This window comes from Oryctolagus cuniculus, chromosome 20 (assembly GCF_051225735.1).
Source record: "Oryctolagus cuniculus isolate XC-2025 breed Fujian yellow rabbit chromosome 20, ASM5122573v1, whole genome shotgun sequence".
NCBI lineage: Eukaryota > Metazoa > Chordata > Mammalia > Lagomorpha > Leporidae > Oryctolagus > Oryctolagus cuniculus.
Window position 1 is genome coordinate 12,862,310 of NC_142886.1, and position 13,934 is coordinate 12,876,243.

At 47.8% G+C, this 13,934-nt stretch overlaps 1 protein-coding gene across 14 annotated transcripts in view; it reads right to left on the reverse strand.

Annotated features, from left to right (window-relative positions):
* The window catches only part of SYT16 (synaptotagmin 16), a 322,943-nt gene that overhangs the window by 172,951 nt on the left and 136,058 nt on the right, over window positions 1-13,934 (reverse strand). For 3 of the 14 annotated variants that reach the window (XM_089322557.1, XM_089322561.1, XM_070065065.2), the window contains exon 2: window positions 639-837. The exons of 10 other annotated variants lie outside the window; for them this stretch is intronic. The gene's annotated coding sequence lies outside the window, so the exon portion shown is untranslated. The remainder of the gene's footprint in view (window positions 1-638; window positions 838-13,934) is intronic. One more of the 14 variants, XM_089322556.1, reaches the window with a different exon arrangement.

The window sequence follows — 13,934 nt, forward strand, 5'->3', positions numbered from 1 at the left end:
TCAGTCTCTCATGGACTGGTTCATGCTCATTAAACTCATCCGGGACTGAAAGGCAGAGAGGCATAACAGATATATGAACAGTCCTTGGCTTTGGGTTAGGAGGTTCTGATCCAGGACCATATTATCCAGCTCCATAACCAAGATGATGTGGGATCCCAGGGCAGGGCTGTGTCTTGACTGCATGATGTTAATGTGATTTTCCAGCAATAATATATGTGATCAATCAGAATACTACTTTTTTATACTACAGTGGCTATTCCTGGTGAAGGAACTAGAACCAACCTTGTAGACCTGGGGGTGGATCCACTTGAGATGAAATTACAGACCAATAGGTTGCCTGGTAAACAGCAAATACAAGCAAAAGAAGTTGGGTCTCCTCCAGGCCTGTCTTCACCCATCTCCTGGGTACATGACTCAACCAACTCCTCCTACAGACTTTCTCATTCAGACCCCAGAACTTAGGCCTCTGGTCAGAGCTGGAACCCACATCACATCCTTATTCTTCAGCTTTAATTTCTGTATCCTACATCATTAGAGAATCTTCTGGTTTAAGGGTCTCTTCCCATCACCTTTACCACCCTCTCAAAGCCCTGCTTCCAGGATGGCCATTTGATTTAGTGGTTACAATGCTCTCTCACCTCATATCAGAGTGCCTGGGTTCAAGTCCTGGCTCTGCTCCTGATTCCAGCTTCCTGCAGCTGCACACCCTGGAAGGCAGCAGGTAATGATTCAGGTGGCTGGGTCCCTGCCACCCACATGGGAGACGTGGGTTCAGTTCTTGGTTCCCAGCTTTGTCCTGGTCCAGCTCAGACTGTTGCAACTGATTGGATAATACATCTGTGGATGTGAGTATACTAGTGAGCTCTTTCACTCTCTTGCCCTCTCTATCCCCTGGTTCCCTCCCTCCCTCTAAAATAAATAAAATAAACACACAACATTTTTTACAAGATCCTCCACTTCTCTGTTCACCTCTCAGTCTTTATACCCAATACAGTTCTGTGTTGGATACATTCCCAATGTAACAAGTATTTCTTCTGATACTTTACAATATCCTCATGGTTTCTACCATCATTGTGGGCTACCAAATATGCATACTAAATACTCTGACACAGGCATCTCTGAGAGTCCACCCATGAGCATCCCCTTATCCTCTTCAAACGTCCTCTGAAATCTCCACCAATGTATTCTTAGTATACTACTATACCCAGACCCTCACCATCCCAAGGTGGACTGGGGCAGAAGCCCAAATTGAGGTTGCCTTCCTTCCCCTTCCACTTTTTAAAAGCCTACTGAAATTTTTTAATTTTTTAAAAATACAATTTGTGGGGCCAGCGCCATGGCTCACTTGGTTAATCCTCCGCCTGTGGCACTGGCATCCTATATGGCACCGGTTCTAGTCCTGGTTGCTCCTCTTCCAGTCCAGCTCTCTGCTGTGGCCCAGGAGGGCAGTGGAAGATGGCCCAAGTGCTTGGGCCCTGCACCTGCATGGGAGACCAGGAAGAAGCACCTGGCTCCTGGCTTCGGATCAGCGCAGCACCGGCCATGGCAGCCATTTTGGGGGTGAACCAACAAAAGGAAGACCTTTCTCTCTGTCTCTCTCTCTCTCACACTGTCCATAACTCTACCTGTCAAATAAAAAAAATACAATTTGAGTTTCTTATGGAGAAGGTTTAGCTGGACTAAGCTACTTTGACAGCTTCGCTAGATAGTGAGGTTCCGAGATGATTTCAGTAATATGACTGAACACTGATTCTCTCACTCTCCCTCTCTCGCTCGCTCTCTCTCCCTCTCTCTCTCCCCTTCTCTTTTCCTCCCTCTCCCTCCCTCTCTCTCTCTCTCTCTCTCTCTCACACACACACACACACACACACACACACTTACTTATGCAGAATACTACCAGACCCTACACAACCCCAATCCATTCTAACTCCTAACAGAGTCAGCTATGTGAAAGACAGATCTAGCCATGCATAAAAGCTTCCAAAACTCCCCACTAAAGCTCAAGCTATAATCACAGCCTTCAAGACTCTTTCCAAACCAGCCCCAAATCAGTTTTCCAATCTGGCTACCAAGTACACCTGCCACAGACCCTATGCTTATTCTCACCAAGTACACCTCCCAACTTACTTGCCTCACCAACTTACTTGCCAAGTACTTCTTTGCATTTCCTTATCAGGATTTCTGTCCCTGGAACTAACCTTTCCCATAGGCATAGATCTACTGATAAGGACCTTCTAGAAGCCAACTCCTCTGCAAAGATTACCCCAGTTCCATCAGGCAGACTTAATGACTGTGCCCCTTGCACAGTGCTTGAATCTTTACAGCGAGCTCAACTCATTACATCATTGTTCGTTTGACTCGACTGGGATCCCCACTAGACTGCAGTTTGCTGAAGCCAGAGAGTGACTTCTCATTCTTTCCTATATCCCTGATGCCGGTATTATAATAGAGCCATAATATGTTAGTTTAATTGAATTAAGAACATATAACTGCCAAAGCGATATTACTATAAAATAGTTTATTAACTCCATCAGTAAACTGTCACTGAACCAGAGCACGGAATGAGGTAAGTCCCTGGAGGATTCTGTAAGAAAGCAAATCCCACTGATGGGTCATCCTCCTTATTGGCTGAAATGAGCACATGGCTCTGCTCCCTTTGCCCTGTGGTTTAGGTCCATCAGAAGTTCTGGGCTTGCAGCCAACTGTCAAATGTGCAGACTATGAAACTATTAGCTCTAAACTGTTCATTTACAGGAAAACCCAGATGACCTTGATTCAATCCTTTATCAGACAACCACAAAGTGGGGGGAGGGAGGGAGCTGAAGATTAAATTCAAAGAGGCCAGCAGATCTTCCAAATACCTAGCAGTGCGGCAGCAAGGCCAAGTCCAGAGCCCAGGGGTCCCCACGCATGCTGATAATGCTGACTTTACCACACTCTGTACCTGAGACCCTCTTACATGGATCTTTGCAGTCATGCCCTCTTCCAAATCTCACCAAAAGAAGGAACCCAGCATACATCACACTGATTAACAACTATCAGCATCTGACTGAACACTTGCCATGACTGGGAAGCTCCCTAGCTGGCCAAGCAAGCCATTCTTCTCTGGCTGCATCTTCTATTTAGACATTCTTCCTCCCAAAGCAAGCAAGCATCAACCCTGCAAATACCTGAAGATAACTCTATGCCTCCCTACTAGTCAGGTTCTTTGTTGTTGTTGTTACTACAATGTAAAACCTAAGACAAGATACTTATGAAAGAAGGACGTTTATTTCAGTTCTCAGTTTGGAGGTTCACAGTCCAAGACTGGTGGCTTCCATGGCTCATCAGGTGACGACACTTTTGCTGGCAGAGTCCTGAGACAGAACAGAACATCACACAGCCACACGCATGCAGGAATCTGTCCACATGTCCCCTTATATACCTAGCCATTATTGGACCATAAGGGTTCTGTTCCAACAACCCAGTCCAATATAATCTCTTCCCAATCCGCTACCACTGAACACCATAATAATCCATCATAATTGGATTAAGTTTCCACTCCCTTAGTAGTGTTATCACAAGTCTTTAGGCCTCTGGGGGACACCCAAACTCATATCTAAACCATAACCTAAAACAACTGTAGTTTCTTCAACCATTCCCTGTAATATAAAGTTGTAACACCAAACATTTTACTGGTTGCCTTTCTCTGCCCCACAGAATAGGACCTAGCCAAAACCAGCTTTTGTCTTTAAAAAGAGAAGTGAAATAGAGACAGGAATTTGGCATAGCAGTTAAGACACCTCCATCCCCTATCAGAGTGCCTGGGTTCAACACCCAGCTCTGCTCCCAATCCTGGCTGCTTGCTAAGGCCACCCTAGGAGGCAGCAGGTGATGGCTCAAGATGTTGGGTCCCTGCCACCCACATGGGAGGCCTGGATTGAGTTCCTAACTTCCAGCTGCAGTCATTGGAGGACTGAATCTCCACTCTACCCCTCCGCCCTCCCCTGCTTCTCAAATAAATATCTTTGGAAAAAGAAAAAAACAACAACACAGAACAGAAATAAAGCCTTTGAAAAAAAACGCCTTCCAATGCCTATTTCTCTGGCTTTTCAGTCCAAAATTGCCATTTCCATCAGCTCAGTAGGGTATCTGCACAGCAATATGCAGGACCCATCAGCAGAAAGCATTACCTGAGAACATTCCTGTTTCCAAGTCAATTTATATTTCATAGACAGCTAAGGAGAAGAAAACTAGGAGCATCTACACATACTCAAATCCTGGGAACTCAAAAAAATCAAGCCAAAGCTTTCCAGAGTGAATTAAAACAGTTCAAGGTATTCTCTCCTGCTGTTTTTCCTCCTGTCCACTGCCAGTGAGGCAGTGCGGTCGATGGAAGCATTCACTAAAATATCAATTCGAAGCCAAAACTATTCAGAAAGTATCTTTGATAGGATCCCAGCCACAAAATTCCTGTAGAGATTGTTTCAGAATCCCACTGTGAGTGGAAAAACAGAAGAAAAAAATATTTCTCAGCTATCTAACATCTCTCCCCGAGAAACTGTCGTTATTTAAATCTAGCAGAATCCTAGTATGTTGCCACCTATTTCTCTCTCTCTCTCTCTCTCTCTCTCTCTCTCCTCTTTCAAATAAATAAATAAATCTTTCTTAAAAACAGAAAGATTGGGGCCAGCACTGTGGCTCACTTGGTTAATCCTCCGCCTGCGGTGCCAGCATCCCATATGGGCGCTGGGTTCTAGTTCTGGTTACTCCTCTTTCAGTCCAGCTCTCTGCTGTGGCCCGGGAGGGCAGTGGAGGATGGCCCAAGTGCTTGGGCCCCTGCACCCACACGGGAGACCAGGAAGAAGCACCTGGTTCCTGGCTTCGGATCGGCACAGCGCCGGCCATAGCGGCCATTTGGGGAGTGAACCAATGGAAGGAGGACTTTCTCTCTGTTTCTCTCTCACACTGTCTATAACTCTGTCAAATAAAAAAAAAGATTTTTCAGGGGAAACTCCATACATTTAGAATTTATTCTATATCAAACAATATTTAAAGAATGGATTTTATGGATAAACCATTTTAAAAAAAAAAGTAAAAATGCTTTTAAAGCAGGATGAGAGATTAGCAAGAACCACTCCAATAACGATTTTGAAAACATCCATTTTCAGGGCTGGCATTGTGGCGCAGCAGGTTAAGCTGCTGTATGGGCACTAGCTCAAGTCCCAGCTGCTCCACTTCCAATTCAGCTCCCTGTTAATGTGCCTGGGAGAGCCACAGCAGCAGATGGCCCAAGTGCTTGAGCCCCTGCCACACACATTGGAAACCAGATAGAGTTCCAGGCTCCTGGCTTCAGCTCGGCCATTGCAGCCACTTGGGGAGAGATCCAGCAAATGGAATATCTCTCTCGGTCTCTCCCTCTCTCTATATTTCTGCCTCTCAAATAAATATTTTAAAAATTCTTTAAATCTCATTTTCTACATCTGTCAGCAATGTCATATCGTATTAATGGTTCTAAAATAAAAACAAAAGCAATATCTGAAACTTGTAATTTGTATAATATCCATTATCAATTGCATGAAGGTAGTGCATTCTGCCAATTTTTGAACATCTTTCCTGTTGGTAAATAAATTAGCTTGATAGGTGAGTAATATTTTTATATCTAGGGCCAAGGAGGTCTTGCCCGACAGACACAAAGAACCTCTTCTGCCCTTGGAAGCATTTCATCTGGTTCCACGCATCTTCCGAGGTGTGTGCCTCCTTGTCCTGAGACAGCATCTTTAACCCAATCGCTTCGGTGCTCTGCAAACTAGAAATTACAGGCCCTGCCTCTTGCTCTACTGAGGCATATGGGTGAATTAAAACAGTTCAAGGTATTCTCTCCTGCTGTTTTTCCTCCTGTCCACTGCCAGTGAGGCAGTGCGGTCGATGGAAGCATTCACTAAAATATCAATTCGAAGCCAAAACTATTCAGAAAGTATCTTTGATAGGATCCCAGCCACAAAATTCCTGTAGAGATTGTTTCAGAATCCCACTGTGAGTGGAAAAACAGAAGAAAACATGCAGGAAAACATGCTGTGGGGAAGGTGGGGCATCTGCAGCCGTGGCAATGGTCTGCCCCTCTGTGGGAGGGGCGGGGACAGGGGAGGAGCAATGCCACACCAGCTGCAGTGAGAGATGCCAAGCAGGAGGCTCTACCCCGTGCAGCCCAGGAGCGTGCCGCAAAGAGGGAGCAGTCTCCTGAATGCACCACGTCACGGGGGGGTGAGAAGAGCTCCAGGGTGCAGGGAAGAGCAGGAGGGCTGAGATCCAGCAACCACACACAGCAAACCTCACCCTCTCTCCAAGGCAAAGAACAGCCTCGAAAGTGGACCCAATCCCCACTGGCTTATCGATGAGCTGATGTCTTGATGGTGGCACTGTGGGTCTGGGGACTCACGGAGATCCTGTGCAATGTCAGTACCTCACTAGTTGTCATGAGGGGACAAGGAGTGACTGAGAAGGTCCCTAGCAGTGGGCAACGCCGGGCAGGTCACAGGCATAGGGAAAGAGGCTGGAGACACAAACACGATCATGACCAGAAGTCTGCTAACCCCAGAAAGGCAAAAGACCTCAGCTTCACTATAACAGGAATGTGTTTTTCCTGAGGAACTCAACTCACGTAACAGGAAAACGCCCCAGGGCTGGCGCTGTGGCATAGCGGTAAAGCCGACCAATGCCTGCAGTGTCGGCATCCTATATGGGCACCGGTTCGTGTCCCAGCTGCTCCTCTTCTGATCCAGCTCTCTGCTATAGCCTAGGAAAGCAGTAAGATGGCCCAAGTCCTTGGGCCCCTGCACCCATGTGGGAGACCCAGAAGAAGTTCCTGGCTCCGGGCTTCAGATCAGTGCAGCTCCAGCCTTTGTGGCCGTTTAGAGAGTGAACCAGTGGATGGAAGACCTCTCCTCTCTCTCTCTCTCTCTCTCTCTCTCTGTCTCTCTGTCTCTCTGTCTCTATGTCTCTCTATCTCCCTATCTCTGTGTGTGTGTGCTCTGTGTGTGTGTATATGTAACTCTGCCTTTCAAATAAATAAAGAAAAAAGAAAAAGCCCCACCCCTCGCATCATGACAGACCTACCCCAACTTCCCCCTGGATTGCAACACCTGATTCCAAGAGTGGTCCACAGGCATGTACACAGGGCAGACATCACTGTGTCCCTGATGCCCAAGGAGCCAGGAAGCCCCTCCTTTTAGGCAAGTCTCAAAGGGGAAGGGGAGACCCGTATGCGACTTGTTAGAGCACTCCACACAGTCAAAATGGACCGTCCTTGTAAATCATTCCTGTTCTTGGTCTGACCCAGGAACAGCCCACCCCCATGCAGGTTACAAAAGGGAAACCTTGTTGGGGAAGGGGGCAGGTGGAATGAAGGAGGAGCCAAGGGAATCAGACTCTGGGAAGCTATTCAGAACAAGGCAAGCAGAGTAATAATTATGCTGTTTCAGCCTTGCATGGCGTGCACCATGCGCCAGGCACCCCATGCTTCCTCGGGTCTGACAATGGTCCTGCAAGGCTGGGCTGACCACCGTCATCACCAGCAGATGAGCGAACACCGAGTTCTGGAGACTGAGCGACCTGGCCGAAGCTGCAGGCCAGGGTTGGACCCCAGCAGTCTGGTTCAAGCTTCCTGCTTCCATTTCTACTATCCTGCCTCACTGTGGGACTTTCGAGGTTACAGTGCAAGAGGTGCTGACGGTTATGGCGCCAGACCGTGAGGAGAGCAGATTTAGCCTGAAGGCCAGAGAAGGCACAAGAATTCAGAAATGGGGGCCAGCGCCATGGCACAGCGGGTTAACACCCTGGCCTGAAGCGCCGGCATCCCATATGGGCGCCGGTTTGAGTCCCGGCTGCTCCACTTCCAATCCAGCTCTCAGCTATGGCCTGGGAAAGCAGTAGAAGATGGCCCAAGTCCTTGGGCCCCTGCACTCACATGGGAGACCCAGAAGAAGCCCCTGGCTCCTGGCTTCAGATCAGCACAGCTCCAGCTGTTGCGGCCAACTGGGGAGTGAACCAGCAGATGGAAGACCTCCCTCCCCCTCCCCCTCCCCTCCCCTCCCCTCCCCCTCCCTCTCTCCCCTCTCCCTCTCCCCTCCCCCCTCTCCTTCTCCCCTCCCCCTCCCCCTCAGCCTCTCCTCTCTCTGTGTAACTCTGACTTTCAAATAAGTAAATAAATCTTTTTAAAAAAAAGAAAGAAAGAATTCAGAAATGGAGACAGGAGAGCCTTGGGCCTCAGCATAAGCCAGTGGATGCAATCAGAGAAAGCTGGAAATAAAGAGATGTCACCTCAAAGGTCAAGGTTAAAGAAGTCAAAAGTATGCGCTAACCCTGTGAGGAGGACAGAAATGAAAACTATGCTGCTGAAACTTCACGCATCTGTTTATTCGGCATATTCTGTTCGTCTTCCGAGATTTCCTCCTGTCATTATAAAAATTATCATGCACATCAACAGATGACTGCAATAAATATGGTAAGAAACTAGCATTGCCAAAGATGTAAAAAAAAAAAAAAAAAAGAGAGAGAGAGAGAGAGAGAAAGAAAACGGCTGCTAATTCTAAGATTGGGAGTTGAAAAGCCCCCAGATGACATCAGCCTAAATTCTCCTAGAAAAGAATGACAAGAAGCTGGCTCAGGGACTGTCTCTTTGTGGCTGACCCATTTTATCACAAGGAAGAGGTCTGGGGTGTGGAGAACAAGGGCCTAGGGTGAGGGGCCAGGCCAGACATATTGCTTCTGACCTTGTGCTTCCCAGAGACGCTGGTCTGGGTCAAATTTTGTACCCCTGCTCCGAAATGTGCATGTTGAAGTCCAGTACCCAAGAACATGACCTTACTCGAGGACAAGGTCCTCAAACAGAAACCTTAACATGTGGCCTTTAAAAAGGGCCCAAAGTGCACGCTCACATAGAGGAACGGCCATGTGAAGACAAAGGGAGAAGGCCATCCAGAGCCCAAGACGGAGGCCAATGCATGCATCTCGGACTCTCAACCTCCAGAACAGTAAGACAACAAACGCCAGTGGTTTTAGCTGCATGGCCCACGGCGCTCCTGATGGTGGCCCCAGAAGACTGGCATGGATGTATTTCCTGAACCCCAGGGAATATTCTATTTTCTGTCTCTCTGCTCACGTCCTGGCCTAAAGAGAGGATCAGGCCTTGAGCAGGGTGGGGAGAAAATAAAGGACACCCCAGTTTCTGCGGCAAGGTCTCCAAGTGCCACGGCCCCTTGTTCACCCTCCCGAGTGACCACAACTTCCCCTTAGAGACCCTCTGTTTCTATTCTCTGACAGCCCCCTAAATTCATCCTGCTTCCAACACAGCATTTACCTTCACCAAGTACTGTGTTTACCAGGTCGCTGTCTCTTGACTGGTGTTCACTACAAGAACATTCCTGCATTCCTTTGCTGGTCTCTGAAGGCTATGCTACATGTATATTAATTTGAGTATTCCCAAAAGGCCCAAGGGTTAAAGGCAGAATCCCCAAAGTCTTGCATTAATGGCACTAAGTGAGTGGAAAGTTAATCCAATGATGGTATTTAGTGGTGGGGTCTTTAGGAAATGATTAGATTGGATGAGGTTGTTAGGGTTTGGTCCAGACAATCAAATCATGGCTTCTTGGTAAGGAGGGACCCACACAGACACAGGTTCCCTCTTGCTCATTGATGCTCTGTGCCACCCCAGGACTCTGCCAGCAAGAATATCACCACCAGATAGGAAGCCATGGGGCCGCTGGGTCTTGGACTGCGAAACTCCAAAACCACGAGTTGAGATAAACCTCTCTCCTTCATAAGTGGCCTGTCTTAGGTATCTCATTGTAGTCATGATAATCTGGCAACCTGCCTGCAATTACCTCTTTATGCCCCCAAGTGAACTTTCTCAACTCAGTGTCCCTGGACATAGTGGTTCTTAACATGTCCAGGCCTCTGCGCCTGTAATCCCACCCCTTCCCGAGAATGCTCTCTTGATGAAATGCTACTCCAAGTACCTCTTCCAATGACTCCTTCCCAGCGGGCTCTGAAGGTGAACTCACGGCAAATCCACACTGCTTACCTGGAAAGCATTTACTCCCAGCAAGCTGGGCGCCTGTTTCACAGCTAAAGGTCTCCTGTGTTATCAGGAAGGCGAAAGTCTAGCATTCCTTGTTTTCTGCCCCACCCTCCATATAGAGTGTCTGGGTGCAGCAGCATTCAATACACACCAGTGAAGGGGACGAGGAGGAAAAGAGAAGAGGGGCCGTAGCAATCCCTGCCTGTTGGAGCATCTCATTTCTCAAAATGTCCCTTATCCTTAAATAACAAACTCAGAAATTGAACTTGTAGTCTAGCTGTACATGGCCCCTTCCCATTAAATGTCCTCCCTGAAGCTTTATGCATGTGTTGGGGTTTGGGGAGGGGGGCAGAAGAGGCTTCAGATGCAAGGCAGAATGGATACCCCTCACTGGGCTGTAAGCTCCCTGCAGGCAGGGCATTCATGAGTCATGAGTAGCCCCTACTAGCTGTGCACATGGGAATCCACCAAAGCATGTTGGATGGGTGCACGGATGAATAGACAGATTCTAGGCCTGACTCCATATCTGTGGAAACTGGGGATCTCCACTAGTGCAGAAGGGAGCAGTTCCCCCTCTCCCTCTTCTCTCCAGTTCTCTGACCCAGCAAGCCCCAAAACCATGTTGTATCTGGGAAGGACGACAACAATCCGCCCTTATGTTGGAAGCCATCCCAATGTGCCCCAGGTGTGCACGGCAAGGAGAGGGGACTTCCCACTCCCCAAGGTCATTGTATGTCAAAACAGTCGGCCTGGCCGGTGCCGGTCCTGAAGTTGTCAGACTCTGTCTGCAACTTTCCAGGGCCTTTAACGGGAAGAGCAGACAAGGCTGGGCAGCTGATAGATAAAATCTCAAAGCTAAGCAAGTCTTGTAGCTCTTCTGTCCTCATAACTCCCTTTCGGAAGTGGCGAGGTGATGACGTTAGGCAAAGGATCACCTTGACTTCTCTAGCACTCACTAAGTCACTTCAATCCCTGTTAAGTCAGTCTCGGAGAAAACAAATTCCAGACTGCTGGATACAGTCGAGGCTAGCACTGGGCTTCTTCAGCAACCATGAATATCACTCAACTTTAAAGTGAGGATGAGGTGGGCATGGCTTCTTGGTGTAGCAGTTAAGATGCCACTTGGGACATCCACACCCCATTTCAGAGTGCCCGGGTTTGAGTCACAGCCCTGCTTCCAATTCCAGCTCCCTACTAATGCACACCCAGGGAGGCCATAGTGTCTGCTCAAGTACTTAGATCCCTGCCACCCGCATAAGAGACCTGGATTGAGCTCCAGGCTCCTGGCTTCAGCCCAGCCCAGTCGCAGCTGTTGTGGGTACTTGGGGACTGAACCAGTGGAGAGAAGACTGATCTCTCCCTCTCTCTTCCTCCCTCCCTGCCTCCTGCATCCCTCTGCCTTTCAAATTTAGTTACATTCTTAAGTGAAAAAAGAAGTCATGATAGAATACTGCTGCAAGCAAAGTCACTTTGAAGCAGTTAAAGGCTTGCAAACTCCTACAAATGGAATTGCATGGGCATCACCACCCACTGGGAAATCCAAGCAGGGTGACAGCCATGTCCCCAGACGGTCTTTTCAGCGGCCTTTTTGGCCTGTAAGACAGCACCATGCTTATGCTGGACAGCTGATGATGCAGCTTTCTCAGTGCCTCTAAATTCACCAATGAGAACAATTTGCTCAAATTTCATAAAACAAGGATGAGCGAGTACACCTTGTGACACCAGGCACAAATGCTGCTATTTTTAGCCCACATGAAAACAGGCCAGAATCGTTACAAGGAAGGGAATATGCCAGGTCCAGCAGCCCGAGGTGATGAGGGTGACGAAAGATGTCAAGGACAGTCCCTGGGCCTGTGGCCCCACTCCGCAGGAGGCCAGACAGCTAAGACAAACATATGCAAAGGAGCACAGCTCTAAAAGCAGGACCAAAACCAACAAGGAGAAAGGGAGGGGCCAGGGAGCAGAGAGGGAGGCCAGGGAAGTGCGGAAGAAGAAAGGAGGAAAGGTGACTGACGGTGCAGCTATGGCAACATCAACAGCTTCTACCAGGCAGATCCCCGGGTCTCACGCCCAGTAAACAAAGGGTGCACTCCTCAGTCACCACCCACAGCATGGTTAGAAACCCATCACCTGCCTGGGGCAGGGGAGTCACTACATTCAGCTAGTGGAACAAGGCTGTGGGCCCTGCTGATCCCCAAGCAGCCAGAACAAATTTAGAATGATCTCATATCCACTTTTTCATTCCTCCTGAAGCACAGTTGCCAATACTCTTTGCTGGGAAATCATGGCAGAACACGATGACTCTTTATGCATTGCTATGGAAACCCTAAAACTTCCTCTAGAAACCACTTAAAAAAAAAAAAAAGGCAGCACATAACCCCACTCTAACTTTCAATCACAATTCTCTCCAAGGAAGAAAACTGAAAATTAGATGGATTCGTTCCGAGTTCCCTTTTCCAATCAAACAGATGGGATTTAGATAAGCTCCTAAAGCAAATTGTGATTCATATAATAATATGTAAACTTATCTCAAATCTCAGAGGCTTTTTGTAATGAAGACTTTGATAATTAAAGCATTCCTATACAACTCAAGTTCCATTAAAGCAATAGAGGTAGATGAAAAGTCCTCTTAGCTAAAATATTTACCAGGGGCCAGAACATGTATATACTTTGTTCCATGTATTGAAATGCTGATGGTTATTTAAAATATGGGTACAGAAGCCCATATAAATTTCTCCCTATGTCCTTATTAATGGTTCATAAAAGCCATTTGGGGCAGACACTTTGGCACAGTGGTTAAGATGCTGCTCGGGACACCCGCAGCCCACATCAGAGTGCCTGTGCCTGAAACCAAGTCCTGGCTCTGCTCTCAAGCTGAGCTTTCTGCTAACGTGCACTCTGGAGGCAGCAGGTGATGGTTTAAGTACGTGGGTCCCTGCCACCTGTGTGGTAGGCTCAGCTGGAGCTCCTGACTCCTGGCTTTGGCCCAGCTTTGGCTACTGCAGGTATTTGGAGCGTGAACCAGTGGATGGGAGATCTCTGTCCCTTTCTTTATCTGTTTCCCTGCCTTTCCAATTAAAAAATAATAATAATAATAGAAATAAAAAAGCCACAGAGCTGGCATTGTGACACAGTGGATTAAGCCACTGTCTGTGACACTAGCATCCCCTACGGGCGCCAATTCAAGTCTCAGCTGCTCCACTTTCAGTCTAGCTCCCTACTAATGAGCTTAGGAAAGCAGGAGAAGATGGTTCAAGTGCTTAGGACCCTGCAACCCATGTGGGAGACCTGGATGGAATTCCAGGCTCCTGGCTTCAGCCTGGCCCACCCTCAGCTGTTGCAGCCATTTGGGGAGTGAACCAGCAGATGCAAGATCTCTCTTACTGTCTTTCCCTCTCTCTCTGTAATCCTGCCTTTCAAATAAACAAATCTTTTTAAGTTTAAAAATAAGAAATCATTCAAAAGAAGCTGTGTGTAGGAAGCACCTACTCTACTTACCGCAGTACAAAGCAAGATCAAGAAAAGAACTGACCACAGCTACTAGCAGAAATCCCCCCTAAGTCTGCTGATTTCAATGGAATGCATGGAACTCACATGGAAGGCATCCAGGTTAAAGTCCTAAACATGCAGGACAAGCACTTTCCCAGCTAAACTCAAGGGTGAAGGGGAAATACCTTGTGCCAAACTCGTGCCGGGTCAGTCTCAACCCCCAACAACCTGGCTAGATGGGTTATGTGCTCACTGGTATAGCATAGGACACTTGGGCTTGGAGAGACAGAATAACCTGCCCACGGTGCCTGGGCAGCTCGAGAGACAGGAATTCAAGGTTAGAGTTTTCTGTCACAGCAGAATCCAACTCTGGCTACAGAATGAAATC